At 38.5% G+C, this 15,968-nt stretch overlaps 1 protein-coding gene and 1 pseudogene across 1 annotated transcript in view; one reads left to right on the forward strand and one right to left on the reverse strand.

The window, feature by feature from the left end:
* CD84 (CD84 molecule) overlaps positions 1-15,968 on the forward strand; it is a 104,287-nt gene that overhangs the window by 31,218 nt on the left and 57,101 nt on the right. The gene's annotated exons all lie outside the window — the stretch shown is intronic.
* LOC133245067 (small ribosomal subunit protein uS14-like) lies at positions 196-1,406 on the reverse strand (annotated as a pseudogene).

Raw genomic sequence — 15,968 nt, forward strand, 5'->3', positions numbered from 1 at the left:
AGTATGCTGTAAATGTCTTCAAATTTCCTGGAAGTAAAACGAACAAATCAGGAATGCTGCTATTTCTTTTCTTTTCTTTTTTTTTTTTGAAGTTTTTAAAGCTTTTCTTTTATATACAAAGAGCTAGTACTGTTTCTGCATAAGGCTAATGTGCTGCATAATGTTGATGTGTTCCTTCCATTTAAGGAAGTTCGGTTAGTACAACTTAATGAAGCCGATGTTCTTAGCATGCAGCTGGAAACACTGGCCGCACGTATTGTGGCGTATTTCCGAATCAGACCATGCTGGTTTGAGCAGACCCAGCAAGAGTGAGAACTCTGGCCAAATTTTCTCAGGTGGCTCCTGTAGAGCTGTTGGTGACCCATGTGGCTTTCTCAGCTGCAACGAGATAAAAGGTGTTATTTCTTATCAATGCATACAACCTATACAACTGGTAGGACACATCTGAACTAAATTTAAATGTTCCATCACATGTCCGGTACTTATATCTAACCAAATCATCCAAGCCAGATTCTGTGCCAAATACCGATATTCTACATCATGTTCTCCACTATCAAATAGAAAAACTTTCCACCATTTTCAAGAACATACTCGTCAGGAATCGTGATTTGACAGAGCTAAGGAAAGCTTCATTTTTCTTTTGTCTCCAACTTCTAATATTGCATGATACATTTGATAAAGATGGCATTAGAGAACAAGCAGTTGTGCCTAAAGTAGCTAAACAATTGAGAAATAATTCTCTCAAAGAGTGTTGTAAATTACTAAACACCTCTTTTATATTTGCTATAATTTGATAAACTTTTAGTTTTAAGGGGGATTGGGGATGACTGAGCTCATGGAAGGATTTTTCAATTTTAGTTTTTGACACAGCTTTTCTCAGGACTGTATCGTAACCATCACATTGATTATGAAGAACTAGACTATGGTAGGATCTATGTGTTTGTAATTTTTACTTGTTTGATATAATCAGAGTATTTTATCATATGTATTCAAAGAAACTTATATATTAATTTTAAAATATGATACAATGTTCAAAAAGAAAAAGAAAAAAAAAACCCTGCTGGGCTTTTGAGTGGGATTATGTTGAATCTATAGATCAATCTGGGGAGAAGTAGCACTTTTTAAAAATGTATTTATTTTTAATTAAACCAAATTGCTTTACAGTGTTATATTGGTTTCTGCCAAACATCATCATGAATCATATGTCCCCTCCCTCTTGAACCTACATCCCACCTCCCTCCTCATCCCACTCCTCTAGGTTGTTACAGAGCACTGGTTTGAGTTCCTGGAGTCATACAGCAGATTTCAGTGAGCTATCTATTTTACATATGGTGATACTGTTTCCATGTTACTCTTTTCATACATCCCACGCTATCCTTGCTCTTCCCCCTCCTCCCATCACTGTGTCCACAAGTCTGTCCTCTATATCTGTGTGTCCATTACTACTGTGAAAATAATTTCCTTAGTACTGTCTTTCTAGATTCCATATGTATGCGTTGGAAGTGGAAGTGAAGTCGCTTAGTCGTGTCCAACTCTTTGCGACACCATGGACTGTAGCCCACCAGGCTCCTCCATCCATGGGATTCTCCATGGGATTCTCCATCCATGGGATTCTCAAGAATACTGGAGTGAGTTGCCACTTCCTTCTCCATGGGATCTTCCTGACCCAGGGATCGAACCCATGTCTTCTGCATTACAGGCAGACGCTTTAACCTCTGAGCCACCAGGGAAGCCATGGTGTATGCGTTAATATACAATATCTGTTTTTTCTCTTTCTGACTTACTTCACTCTGTAAAATAGGCTCTAGGTTCATCCACCTCATTAGAACTAACTGAAATATGTTCCTTTTTATGGCTGAGTATTATTCTGTTTGTGTATCTGTACCACAGCTTCTTTATCCATTCATCTGTCAATGGACATCTAGGTTGCTTCCATATTCTAACTATTTTAAAATGCTACAATGAATATTGGGGTACATGTGTCTTTTTCAATTTTGGTTTCCTAAGGGTATATGCCTAATAGTGGGATTGCTGGGTCATATAGTGGTTTTATTCCTAGTTTTTAAAGGAATCTCCATACTGTCTTCCATAGTGGCTGTATCAATTTACATTCCCACCAACAGCGAAAGATGGTTTCCTTTTTTCCACACCTTCTCCAAAATTAATTGTTTGTAGATTTTTTGATGATGGTCATTCTGACTGGTATGAGGTGGTATCTCACTGTAGCTTTTTCTTATTTATTTTTTTATTGAAGGATAATTGCTTTACAGAACTTCATTGTTTTCTGTAAAACCTCAACATGGATCAGCCATCAGTTCAGTTCAGTCACTCAGTCCTGTCTGACTGTTTGCAACCTCATGAACCACAGCATGCCAGGCCTCCCTGTCTATCACCACTTCCTAGAGTTCACCCAAACCTATGTCCATTGAGTTGGTGATGCCATCCAACCATCTCATCCTCTGTCGTCCCCTTCTCCTCCTGCCCTCAATCTTTCCCAGCGTCAGGGTATTTTCAAATGAGCCAGCTCTTCACATCAAGTGGCCAAAGTATTGGAGTTCCAGCTTCAACATCAGTCCCACCAATGAACACCCAGGACTGATCTCCTTTAGGATGGACAGATTGGATCTCCTTGCAATCCAAGGGACTCTCAAGAGTCTTCTCTAACACTACAATTCAAAAGCATCAATTCTTCGGCTCTCAGTTCTCTTTATAGTCCAACTCTCACGTCCATACATGACCACTGGAATCAGCCATACGTATACATATATCCCCTCCCTTTTGAACCTTTCTCCCATCTCCTGCCCCGTCACACTCCTCTAGGTTTATACAGAGCTCTGTTTGAGTTTCATGAGTCATACAGCAAATTCCCATTGGCTATCTATTTTACATATGGTAATGTAAGTTTCCATGTTACTCTTTCCATGCATCAAACCCTCTCCTCCCCTCTCCCCATGTCCGTAAGTCTATTCTCTATGCCTATGTCTCCATTGCTGCCCTGTAAATAAATTTTTCAGAACCATCTTTCTAGATTCTGTATATGTTCATTAGAATACCATATTTATCTTTCTCTTTCTGACTCACTTCACTCTGTATAATAGATTCGAGGTTCATCCACCTCATAACTGACTCAAATGTGTTCTTTTTTATGGCTGAGTAATATTTCATTGTGTATATATACCACAACTTCTTTATCCTTTCATCTGTTGATGGGCATCTAGTTGCTTCCATATTCTAGCTATTGTAAATAGTGCTGCAGTGAAAGATGGGATACGTGTGTCTTTCAACCCTGGATTCCTCAGGGCATATGGGATTGCTTGGTCATGTGGTGGTTTTATTCCTAGTTTTTTAAGTAATCTCCATACTGTCTCCCATAGTGGCTGGATCAATTTACATTCCCACCAATAGTGCAAGAGCTTTCCCTTTTCTCCACACCCTCTCCAGCATTTATTGTTTGTAGACTTTTTGGTGATGGTCATTCTGACAGGTGTGAGGTGATATCTCATTGGGGTTTTGATTTGCATTTCTCTAATAATGAATGATGGTGAGCATCTTTTCATCTGTTTTTTAGCCATCTGCATGTTTTCTTTAGAGAAATGTCTGTTTAGGTCTTTTCCCCACTTTTTGACTGGATTGTTTGTTTTCGTGGTATTGAGTTGTATGAGATGCTTGTATATTTTGGAAATTAATCCTTTGTCAGTTTTTTCATTTGCTATTACTTTCTCCCATTCCAAGGGTTGTCTTTTCACCTTGCTTATAGTTTGCTTTGCTGTGCAAAAGCTTTTAAGTTTAATCAGGTCCTGCTTGTTTACTTTTGTTTTTATTTCCATTACTCTAAGAGGTGGGTCTTGTCATCAAGTGTTCTGCCAGTTTTCCTCTAAGAGTTTTATAGTTTCTGGTCTTATATTTAGGTCTTTAATCCATTTCAAGTTTATCTCTGTGTATGGTGTTAGAAGTGTTCTCATTTCATTCTTTTACATGTAGCTGTCCAGTTTTCCCAGCACCATTTATTGAAGCTTCTGTCTTTGTCTCATTGTATATTCTTGCCTTCTTTGTCAAAAATAAGGTACCCATAGGTGTATGGGTTTATTTCTGGGCTTTCTGTCTTGTTTCATTGGCCTATATTTCTGTTTTTGTGCCAGTACCATACTGTCTTGATGACTGGAGCTTTGTAGTATAATCTGAAGTCAGGAAGGTTGATTCCTTCAGCTCCATCCTCCTTTCTCAAGACTGCTTTGGATGTTCAGGGTCTTTTGTGTTTCCATATGAATTGTGAAATTTTTTGTTCTAGTTTTGTAGAAAAATGCCACTGGTAATTTGATAGCGATCACATTGAATTGGTAGATTGTGTTTGGCTCAGTTCAGTTCAGATCAGTCACTCAGTCATGTCCGACTCTTTGCAACACCATGAACTGCAGCACGCCAGGCCTCCCTGTCCTTTACCAACTCCGAGTTTACTCAAACTCATGCCCATTGAGTCAGTGATACTGTCCAACTATCTCATCCTCTGTTGTTCCCTTCTGCTGCTGCCTTCAGTCTTTCCCAGCATCAGGGTCTTTTCAAATGAGTCAGCTCTTCACATCAGGTGGCCAAGTATTGGAGTTTCAGCTTCAACATCAGTCCTTCCAATGAATATTCAGGACTTATTTCCTTTAGGATGGACTAGTTGAATCTCCTTGCTGTCCAAGGGACTCTCAAGAGTCTTCTCCAACACCACAGTTCAAAGGCATTTTCACAGTATTGATTCTTCCTACCCAGGAACATGGAATACCTCTCCATCTGTTTATGTCATCTTTGATTTCTTTCATCAGTGTCTTATAATTTTCTGTGTACAGTTCTTTGGTCTCCGTAGGTAAGTTTATTCCTAGATATTTAGTTTTTTTGTTGTTGCAATGGTGAATGGGATTGATTCCTTAATTTATCTTTCTGATTTTTCATTGTTAGTGTATAGAAATGCAAGTGATTTTTGTGTCTTGATTTTGTATCATGAACTTTGCTGAATTCACTGATTAGCTCTAGTACTTTTCTGATACTATCTTTAGGGTTTTTATGTACAATATCATGTCATCTGCAAACAGTGAGAGCTTTACTTCTTTTCTGATCTTGATTCCTTTTTATTCTCTGATTGCTGTAGCTAGGACTTCCAGAACTATGTTGAATAATAGTGGTGAAAGTGGACACACTTGTCTTGTTACTGATCTTAGGGGGAATGCTTCAGTTTCTTATCATTGAGAATAATGTTTTTTGCAGGTTTATCATATATGGCCTTTACTATGTTGAGGTAGGTTCCTTCTATGCCTATTTTTTGAAGAGTTTAAATCATAAATGGGTGCTGAATTTTGTCAAAGGTTTTTCCTGCATCTATTGAGATGATCATATGGTTTTATCTTTCAATTTGTTAATATGGTATATCACATTGATTGATTCATATATGTTGAAGAATCCTTGCATTCCTGGAATAAACCCAACTTAATCATAGTGTATGAGCTTTTTGATGTGTTGCTGAATTCTGTTTGCTAAAATTTTGTTGAGGGTTTTTGCATCTATGTTCATCAGTAATATTAGCCTGTAGTTTTCTTTTTTTGTGTGTTGTCTTTGTCTCATTTTGGTATCAGGGTGATGGTGGCCTCATAGAATGAGTTTGGAAGGTTTCCTTCCTCTGCAATTTTTTAAAAGAATTTTAGAAGGATAAGCATTAGCTCTTCTCTAAATGTTTAATAGAATTATCCTGTGAAGCCATCTGGCCCTGGGCTTTTGTTTTTTGGGGGAGACTTTTGATCACAGCTTCAATTTCAGTGCTTGTAATTGGGTTGTTAATAATTTCTATTTCTTCCTGGTTCAGTCTTAGAAGATTGAACTTTTCTAAGAATCTGTCCATTTCTTCTAGGTTATCCATTTTATTGCCATATAGTTGTTCATAATAGTCTCTTACAATCATTTGTATTTCTGCTTTGTCTGTTGTAACCTCTCCTTTTTCTTTCTTTTTTTTTTTTAATGACAGCTGGCACTAACCAGCCGTCTATCGCCCAGCTCCGCGGACACTTCCTATTGTTACTAGGAAACAGGAAGTGTCCTAGCCTCCCCTCTCCTTTTTCATTTCTAATTTTGTTGATTTGATTCTTCTGTCTTTTTTTCTTAATGGGTCTGAATAAAGGTTTGTCAATTTTATCTTCTCAAAGAACCAGCTTTTAGTTTTGTTAATCTTTACTATTGTGTCTTTCATTTCTTTTTCACTTATTTTTGTTCAGATCTTTATGATTTCTTTCCCTCTCCTAATTTTTTGTTCTTCTTTTTCCAGTTGTTTAAGGTATAAAGTTAGGCTGTCTATTGCATGTTTTTCTTGTTCATTGAGGTAGGATTGTATTGCTATAAACTTCCCTCTCAGAACTGCTTTTACTGCATCCCATAGGTTTTGAGTTTTCGTTGTCACTTGTTTCTAGAAATTTTTTGATTTCCCTTTTGATTTCTTCAGTAACCTGTTGGTTATTTTGAAATATATTGTTTAATCTCCATGTGTTTGTGTTTCTTATAGTTTTTTTTTCTTGTAATTAATATCTATTCTCATAGCATTGTGGTTGGAAAAGATGCTTGATATGATTTCAATTTTCTTAAATTTACTGAGGTTTGATTTGTGACCCAAGATGTGGTCTATCCTGGAGAATGTTCCATGTGCATTTGAGAAGGTGTATTCTTCTGCATTTGGATGGAATGTCCTGAAGATATCAATGAGATCCATCTCATCTAATGTATCATTTAAAACTTGTGTTTCCTTATTAATTTTCTGTTTTGATGATCTGTCCATTGGTGTGAGTGGAGTATTAAAGCCTTCTACTGTTATTGTGTAACTGTCAATTTCTTCTTTTATGTCTGTTAGTGTTTGTCTTATGTATTGAGGTGCCCCTATGTTGGGTGCATAGATATTTACAATTGTTATGTCCTACTAACAGGTTCAGTCCTACTAACACTCCCATCTTTCCCCCTTGTTCCTTCATCCTCCCGAGTTTCCCATGGGTCTATAATTCTTTTCCACTGGTCAGGTTCTCCTGTCTGCTCTCAGCTGGTGTTCTGCATGCACTTCTGTGTCTGAAGGTGTGTTCCTGATGTATCCGTAGAGAGAGATGTATTCCACGTCCACCTACTCCTCTGCCATCCTGTTCCCCCAATGAGTGATGTCAAGCATCTCTTCATGTGTTTATTAGTCATCTGTATGTCTTCTTTGGATAAATATCTGTCTAGGTCTTTTTCTCACTTTTTTATTGGGTTGTTTGTTTTTCTGATATTTGAGTTACATGAGCTGCTTGTATATTTTGGAAATCAATTCTTTGTCAGTTGTTTCATTTGTTATTATTTCCTCCCATTCTGAGAGCTATCTTTTCACCTTGTTTGTAGTTTCCTTTGTTGTGCAAAAGCTTTTAAGTTTAATTAGGTCCCACCTGTTTATTTTTGTTTTTATTTCCATCACTCTAGGAAGTGGGTCATAGAGGATCTTGCTGTGACTTATGTCACGGAGTGTTCTCCCTAGGTTTTCCTCTAAGAGTTTCATAGATTCTGGCCTTATATTTAGGTCTTTAATCCATTTGGAGTTTATCTTTGTATGCTGTTAGGAAGTGTTCTAGTTTTATTCTTTTACATGTAACTTTCCAGTTTTCCCAGCACCACTTATTGAAGAGGCTTTCTTTGCCCCATTGTGTATTCCTCCCACCTTTGTCAAAAATAAGACACCCAGAGGTGTGTGGGTTTATCTCTGGACTTTCTATCTTGTTCCATTGGCCTATATTTCTGTTTTTGTGCCAGTACCATACTTTCTTGATGACTGTAGCTTTGTAGTATAGTCTGAAGTCAGGAAGGTTGATTTCTCCAGTTCCATTCTTCTTTCTCAAGATTGTTTTGGCTCTTTGGGGTCTTTTGTGTTTCCGTATGAATTGTGAGGTTTTTTATTCAGTTCTGTGAAAAATGTCACTGGTACTTTGATAAGGATTTTATTGAACCTGTAGGTTGCATTTGATGGTATAGTCATTTTCGCAATATTGATTCTTTCAACTCAGGAACATGGAATATCTCTCCATCTGTTTGTGTTGTCTTCAATTCCTTTCATCAGGGTCTTTTAGTTTTCTGTATATACACTTTTTCTCCTTAGGTAGGTTTATTCCTCAATATTTTATTCTTTTTGCTGCCATGGTAAATGGGATTGACTCCTTAGTTTCTCTTTATGATTTTTAATTGTTAGTATATAGGAATGGAAGTATTTCTGTGTATTGATTTTGTATCCAGTGACTTTGCTAAATTCACTGAACACCTCTAGTAATTTTCTACTAGTATCTTTAGGGTTTTCTATATATAGTATCATGTCAGCTGCAAACAGTGAGTGTTTTGCTTCTTCTTTTCCAGTCTGGATTCCTTTTATTTCTTTTTCTTTTTTGATTGCCATAGCTAGGACTTCAAAAACTATGTTGAATTATAGTGATGAGAGTGGGCTTCCTTGTCTTGTTCCTGTTTTTAGAGGGAATGCTTTCAGTTTTTCAACACTGAGAATAATGTTTGCTGTGGGTTTATTATATACAGCCTTTACTATGTTGAGATAGGTCCCTTCTATGCAGGTTTTTGAAGAGTTTTTATCATAAATGGTTGCTGAATTTTGTCAAAAGTCTTTTTCTGCATCTATTGAGATTACCATATGTTTTTATCTTTCAATTTGTTAATAAACTGTATCACATTGATTGATTTGCATATATTGAAAAATCTTTCCATCCCTGGGATAATCCTGGGTTGGTCATGGTGTATGATCCTTTTAATATGTTTTTGAATTCTGTTTGCTAGAATTTTGTTGAGGATTTTTGCATCTATTTTAATCAGTGATATTGGCCTGTAATTTACCTTTTTTGTGTTGTCTTTGCCCAGTTTTGGTATCAGGGTGATGATGGCCTCATAGAAAGAGTTTGGAAGTGTTCCTTCCTCTGCAATTTTAGGAAAACACTTTAAAAGGATAGGCATTATGTCTTCTCTAAATGTTTGATAGAATTCATCTGTGAAGCCAGCCGGCCTTGGGTTTTGTTTTAAGGGAGATTTTTAATCAACGTTTCAATTTAAGTGCTTGTAATTGACTTGTTTCGGAGAAGGCAATGGCACCCCACTCCAGTACACTTGCCTGGAAAATCGCATGGATGGAGGAGCCTGGTAGGCTGCAGTCCATGGGGTCGCTAAGAGTCGGGCACGACTGAGCGACTTCACTTTCACTTTTCACTTTCATGCATTGGAGAAGGAAATGGCAACCCACTCCAGTGTTCTTGCCTGGAGAATCCCAGGGACAGGGGATCCTGGTGGGCTGCCATTTATGGGATCACACAGAGTCGGACACAACTGAAGCGACTTAGCAGCAGCAGCAGCAGCAATTGATTTGTTTATAGTTTCTATTTCTTCTTGGTTCAGTCTTAGAAAATTGAACTTTTCTAAGAATCTGTCCATTTCTTATAGGTTGTCCATTTTATTAGCATATAGTTGCTGATAATAGTTTCTTATGATCCTTTGTATTTCTGAATTGTCTGTTGTAACCTCTCCTTTTTCATTTCTAGTTTTGTTGATTTGATTCTTCTCTCTTTTTTTCTTGACGAATCTGGATAAAGGCTTGTCAATTTTATCTTCTTAAAGAACCAGTTTTTAGTTTTATTAGTCTGTATTATTATTTCTTTCAATCCCAAAGAAAGGCAATGCCAAACAATGTTCAAACTACCGCACAATTACATGCTAGCAATATAATGCTCAAAAGTCTCCAAGCCAGGTTTCAACAGTCCGTGAACTATGAGCTTCCAGATGTTCAAGCTGGATTTAGAAAAGGCAGAGGAACCAGAGATCAAATTGCCAACATCCGTTGGATCATAGAAAAAGAAAGAGAGTTCCAGAAAAACATCTACTTCTTTATTGACTATGCCAAAGCCTTTGACAGTGTGGATCACAACAAACTGTGGAAAGTCCTTCAAGACGGGAATACCAGACCACCTGACCTGCCTTCTGAGAAATCTATATGCAGGTCAGGAAGCAACAGTTCGAACTGGACATGGAACAACAGACTGGTTCCAAATAGGAAAAGGAGTACGTCAAGGCTGGATATTGTCACCCTGCTTATTTAACTTATATGCAGAGTACATCATGCAAAATGCCGGGATGAATGAAGCACAAGCTGCAATCAAGACTGCGGGGAGAAATATCAATAACCTCAGATATGCAAATGTCACCATCATTATGACAGAAACAGAGTAGGAACTAAAGAGTCTCTTGATGAAAGTGAAAGAGGAGAGTGAGAAAGCTGGGTTAAAACCCAACATTCAGAAAACCAAGATCATGGCATCCTGTCCCATCACTTCATGGTAAACAGATGGGGAAACAATGGAAACAGTGACAGACTTTTTTTTTTTTGGCTCCAAAATCACTGCAGAAGTGACTGCAGCCTTGAAATTAAAAGACCCTTCCTCTTTGGAAGAAAAGCTTTGACCAACATAGATAGCATATTGAAAAGCAGAGACATTACTTTGCCAACTAAGGTCCATCTAGTCAAAGCTATGGTTTTTCCAGTAGTCATGTATGGATGTAAGGGTTGGACTATAAAGAAAGCTGAGCGCCAAAGAATTGATGCTTTTGAACTGTGGTGCTGGAGAAGACTCTTGAGAGCCCCTTGGACTGCAAGGATTTCCTAAAGAAAATCAGTCCTGAATATTCATTGGAAAGACTGATGCTGAAGCTGAAACTCCAAAATTTTGGCCACCTGATGCAAAGAGCTGACTCATTTGAAAAGACCCTGATGCTGGGAAAGATTGAAGGTGGGAGGAGAAGGGGACACCAGAGGATGAGATAGTTGGATGGCATCACCTGCTCGATAGACATGAGTTTGAGCAAGCTTCAGGAGTTGGTGATGCAGGGAGGCCTGGCATGCTGCAGTCCATGGGGTCACAAAGAGTCAGACATGACTGAGTGACTGTACTGAACTGATTATTTCTTCTTTTCATTTATTTCTACTCTGATCTTAATTACTCCTTTCCTTCTGCTAACTTTCAGGTTTTGTTCTTCTTCTTTTCCAGTTGTTTTAGGTATAAAGTTATCCTGTCTATTCCATGTTTTTCTTGTTTCTTGAGGTAGTATTGTATTGTTATAAACTTCCCTCTTAGAACTGCTTTTGCTGCATCCCTTAGGTATTGAATTGTCATGTTTTAATTGTCATTTGTTTCTAGGAATTTTTTTATTTCCCTTTTGATTTTTCAATAACCTGTTCATTATTTAGAAATGTATTATTTAATCTCCATATGTTTGTGGTTTTTTTTTTTTTTTTTACAGTTTTTTTTTTTTTTCCTGTAACTTATATCTAGTCTCATAGTGCTGTGGTCAGAAAACATGCTTGGTATGATTTCGATTTTCATAGATTTAGTGAGATTTGATGTGTGATCCAAGATGTGGTCTATTTTGGAGAATGTTCATGTGCAGTTGAGAAAAAGTGTATTCTTCTTCATTTGGATGCAATGTCCTGACGATATAAATGAGATTCATCTGGTCTAATATGTCATTTATGTCTTGCGTTTCCTTATTAATTTGCTGCTTTAAATAACTGGCCATTGGTGTAAGTGGGGTGTTAAAGTCCCCTACTATTACTGTGTTACTGTCAGTTTCCCCCTTTTATGTCTGTTAGTGTTTGCTTTATGTATTGAGGTGCTCCTATGTTGGATGCATAAATATTTACAATTGTATGTCTTCCTCTTGGATTTGTCCCTTGATCATTATATAGTGTCCTTCCTGTCTCTTGTAATCTTTATTTTAAGGTCTATTTTGTCTGATATGAGGATTGCTACTCCAGCTTTCTTTTGATTTCCATTAGCGTGGAATATCTTTTTCCACCCTCTCACTTTCAGTCAGTATGTGTCTCTAGTTATGAAATAGGTCGTGTAAACAGCATATATACGGGTCTTTTTTTTTGTTTCCATTCAGCCAGTCTGTGTCTTTTGGTTGGAGCATTTAATCCATTTACATTTAAAGTAATTATTGATATATATGTTCCTATTGCCATTTTCTTAATTGTTTGGGGTTTGTTTTTGTAGGTCTTTTTCTTCTTTTGTGTTTCCTGTCTATGTAAGTCCCATTAACATTTGTTGTAAAGCTGGTTTTGCAGTACTAAATTCTCTTAACTTTTGCTTGTTGTAAAGCTTTTGACTTCTCCATCAATTCTGAATTAGATCCTTGCCAGGTAATGTAATCTTGGATGTAGGTTTTTCCCTTTTAGTGCTTTAAATATATCCTGCCATTTCCTTCTGGCCTGCAGAGTTTCTGCTGAAAGATCAGCCATTAATCATATGGTTTCCCTTGTATGTTACTTGTTGCTTTTTCCTTGTTGCTTTTTGTTCTTTCTTTGTATTTAATCTTTGTTAGTTTGATTAGTATGTGCCTTGGCATGTTTCTACTTGGTTCTATCTTGTATGAGGCTCTCTGAGCTTTTTGGACTTGATTGACTATTTCCTTTCCTGTGTTGGGGAAATTTTCAACTATGATCTCTTCAAACATTTTCTCATACCCTTTGTTTTTCTCTTCGTCTTCTGGAACCCCTATAATTAGAATGTTGGTGCACTTAATATTGTTCACGAAGTCTCTGAGACTATCCTCAGCTCTTTGCATTCCTTTTCCTTTATATTGCTCTTCAGCAGTTATTTCCATCATTCTGTCGGAGAAGGCAATGGCACCCCACTCCAGTACTCTTGCCTGGAAAATCCCATGGACTGAGGAGCCTGGAAGTCTGCAGTCTATGGGGTCGCTGAGGGTCTGACACAACTGAGCGACTTCACTTTCACTTTTCACTTTCATGCATTGGAGATGGAAATGGCAACCCACTCCAGTGTTCTTGCCTGGAGAATCCCAGGGACAGCAGAGCCTGGTGGGCTGCCGCCTATGGGGTCGCACAGAGTCGGACACGACTGAAGCGACTTAGCAGCAGCAGCAGTCTTCCAGCTCACTTATCCGTTCTTCTGTCTCAGATATTTTGCTATTGATTTCTTTTCAAGTATTTTTAATTTCAGTAATTGTGCTTTTTTTCACCATTTGTTTATTCTTTATTTCTTCTAAGTCTTTGTTAAATGTGTTAATTGATTCTTGCATTTTCTCCATTCTATTTTCAAGGTTTTGGATAATTTTTACTATCATTATCCTGAATTATTTTTCTGTTAGGTTGTCTATTTCCTCTTTGTTTATTTGGACTTATGTGTTTCTAGGTTGTTCCTTCATCTTCACAATATTTCTCTGTCTTTTCAATTTTTTTAACTTATTGTGTTTGAGGTCTTCTTTTTTCAAGGCTTCGAGGTCAAATTCCTTCTTCCTTTTGGTTTCTGCCCACATGGGTAAGGTTTGTGCAGTAGTTCGTGTGGGCTTCGTGTAGGGTGTGGCTTGTGCTTGCATTCTGGTGGAAGGAGGTGAGCTTTTTTTGTCCCCTCTGATGGGCAGGGCTGTGTGAGGTGGTAATACTGTCTGCTGATGATTGGGTTTGTTTCTGTCTTGTTTGTTTGGATTAGGCATTCTGCACTGGGTGCTGCCGCAGTTGGGTGATGCAGGGTGTTGTATACAAGTGGATGCCTTTGTGGGAGTTCTCACTAATTAATACTCCCTAGGGTTAGGGGTTCTCTGGCAGTATAGGGTCTTGGAGTCCGCACCCCCATTCCAAAGGCTCATGGCCCGATCTCTAGCTGGGGAGTGGAGCTTGCACAGGTAATTTGTTATGGCCTTAAAGAGGATTAAAACAAACACACAAAAACAAGAAACAAAAGATTCATCTCATACAAATGGCAAATACAAAATCAGGCAAACAATAACAAAAATAACGGAATATGCACACACACAAACACCTATAAACAAAACCAAAAGAGTCCAAAAAAAAAAAAAAAAAGAAGTACAGTAGATTTCCCAGTGAGCAAAGGAAACAAAAAAATACCAACCAGTTAAAAACAAAACGAACTAAAGCACAAACTGGGAAACAAAACCAAAGCAAGCTGCCAATTGTGGAACAAAGCAATGAAAACAAAACAAACAAACATGGTGAGAAAAAGAAATAAAAGGAAGAAAATAAAGAATAGAAATGCAAAGTTAAATAAAGGTAAATGAAGAAGATTTATATGTATTAAAAAGAATAACTACCATAGGAAAAGCAAACAAAAGAATAAGTGTTGAAGCAAAATAATGCATTTTAAAAATTAAAATAAGGAAAACCCACAGAACCACAAAAGACCAGTGTAGAGGCAGAAGTATATAAAAGAAATAAAAATTGTGATTAAAAAAATTGTCAAAAGTTTAAATAGTTTTAATAGTACTAGTTAAATCAACAACTATGGCAACAGAAGGAAAAAGAAACTGTGAAAAAGAAAAAATACAGAAGCAACTACAGAACAAGTCAAAATATAAGAATAATAAATGTTTTTCTTGAATTTCTGCTGTCAGCATCCTTTCCCTTGCTGTGAGTCACAGTCCACTTCACCTGCATAGGGCACCCTTCAATACTGGGCTGGTCTCTGTAGACTCTAATCTGGTCCTCGTCCTGTGTGTTCTAGCCTCCAATGTCCACAGTTGTCAGAACTAGTGCATTTTCTTTTGTGGGAACTCTTATTGTCCTTTTATATATTCTAGGCAGACAGAGAGTCTGCTTAGTTGATCATGTGGATTTAATCTGAAGCTTGTACAGCTGGTGGGAAGGTTTTAGGTCCTCTTCCTTAGCCACACAGCCCCTGGGTTTCAACTGTGGTTTTATCTCCACCTCTCCATATAAGATATCCATAGGGGTTTGCTTCTGAGGCTGCCCTGGAATTCTTGGGTCTGCCCTAATGAGGACCAAGTGTGGAGGTGGCACAGCTGTTTGGATTGCAGGGAACCTGGCAGCATCAGGTACTCAGGGGAGCTGGCAGCTAGGGCAGCAGGAAATATGGTGTTCTTAGGGTTTTTTCTGCTGCTGCTGCTAAGTCACGGAGAAGGCAATGGCACCCCACTCCAGGGTTTTTTCTAGCCTCTGACAACTCTGTCCCAGTGGGTTTGAGGATGGAGGTGGCACAGTTTCTTGGATCACAGGGACCCTGACAATGTCAGCTCCACAAGGGTGCTTGCAGCTATTGTCACAGAAGATATGACACTATTAGGGCTTGTTTTAGCCCCTGGCAACTCTGCCCCAGTGAAAATTGAGTGTGAATGTGACACAGCTGTTTGGATCGTGGGGACCCTAGTGTGATGGGACACCAACTGCCTCAGTCACAGGAGATATGGCCCTTTAAGTGTCTTTCTAGCCTCTGGAAACTGGTGATCAGAAGGCCTCTTTGGCCGGTCCTTCTCTGTTGCTTGGCATGTCAGGAGCTTAAAAGGCCAGTCTCTCTGGGGTCTTTCTCTATTGTTCAGCTGTCAGTGCTGGTGTGTGGGGAGAGAGAGAACAACGGTGATGGCTGCACACCCTACGTGTGACTCAACAGTATCACCTTGCCTCCATGGTTGCCTGGTTTTCTTCCACAGGCATTTCCCATGGTGATCTCCCTCATGTCCCCTCTGGCTGTATCCCTGCCATCAAAAGCATGGGACTGCACTCCAATCCCTATGCTTCAGCTCCCAGCTATTGTGCTTTCTAGGGGACTCACATCCCTGTCTGGGGTATGTATGGCTACAGTAAGGATTATCTGTGTGATTCTCATTCCATTTAGACTGTCACAGATCAGCTGCTTCACTCTCAGCCTCAAATGTTTCTCCTCTGTCCCAAACAATTGCCTTGATGTGGAGATTAGAGCCCTGCTTCAGTTCCCCCACCCACCAAGACAAGGTCCAATCCTGCTTACTCTCCTCTTTTTCCCCCTACTTCCTTCATCCTACGGAATTTTGCTTGGTTCTATGTATTCTTTTCTGGGGGTCAGGTACTCTTGCCTGCTCTCAGTTGGTGTTCTTCAAGATCTTCTGTGTCTGAAGGTGAATTTGTGATGTATCCA

This window comes from Bos javanicus, chromosome 3, assembly GCF_032452875.1.
Source record: "Bos javanicus breed banteng chromosome 3, ARS-OSU_banteng_1.0, whole genome shotgun sequence".
Taxonomy (NCBI): domain Eukaryota; kingdom Metazoa; phylum Chordata; class Mammalia; order Artiodactyla; family Bovidae; genus Bos; species Bos javanicus.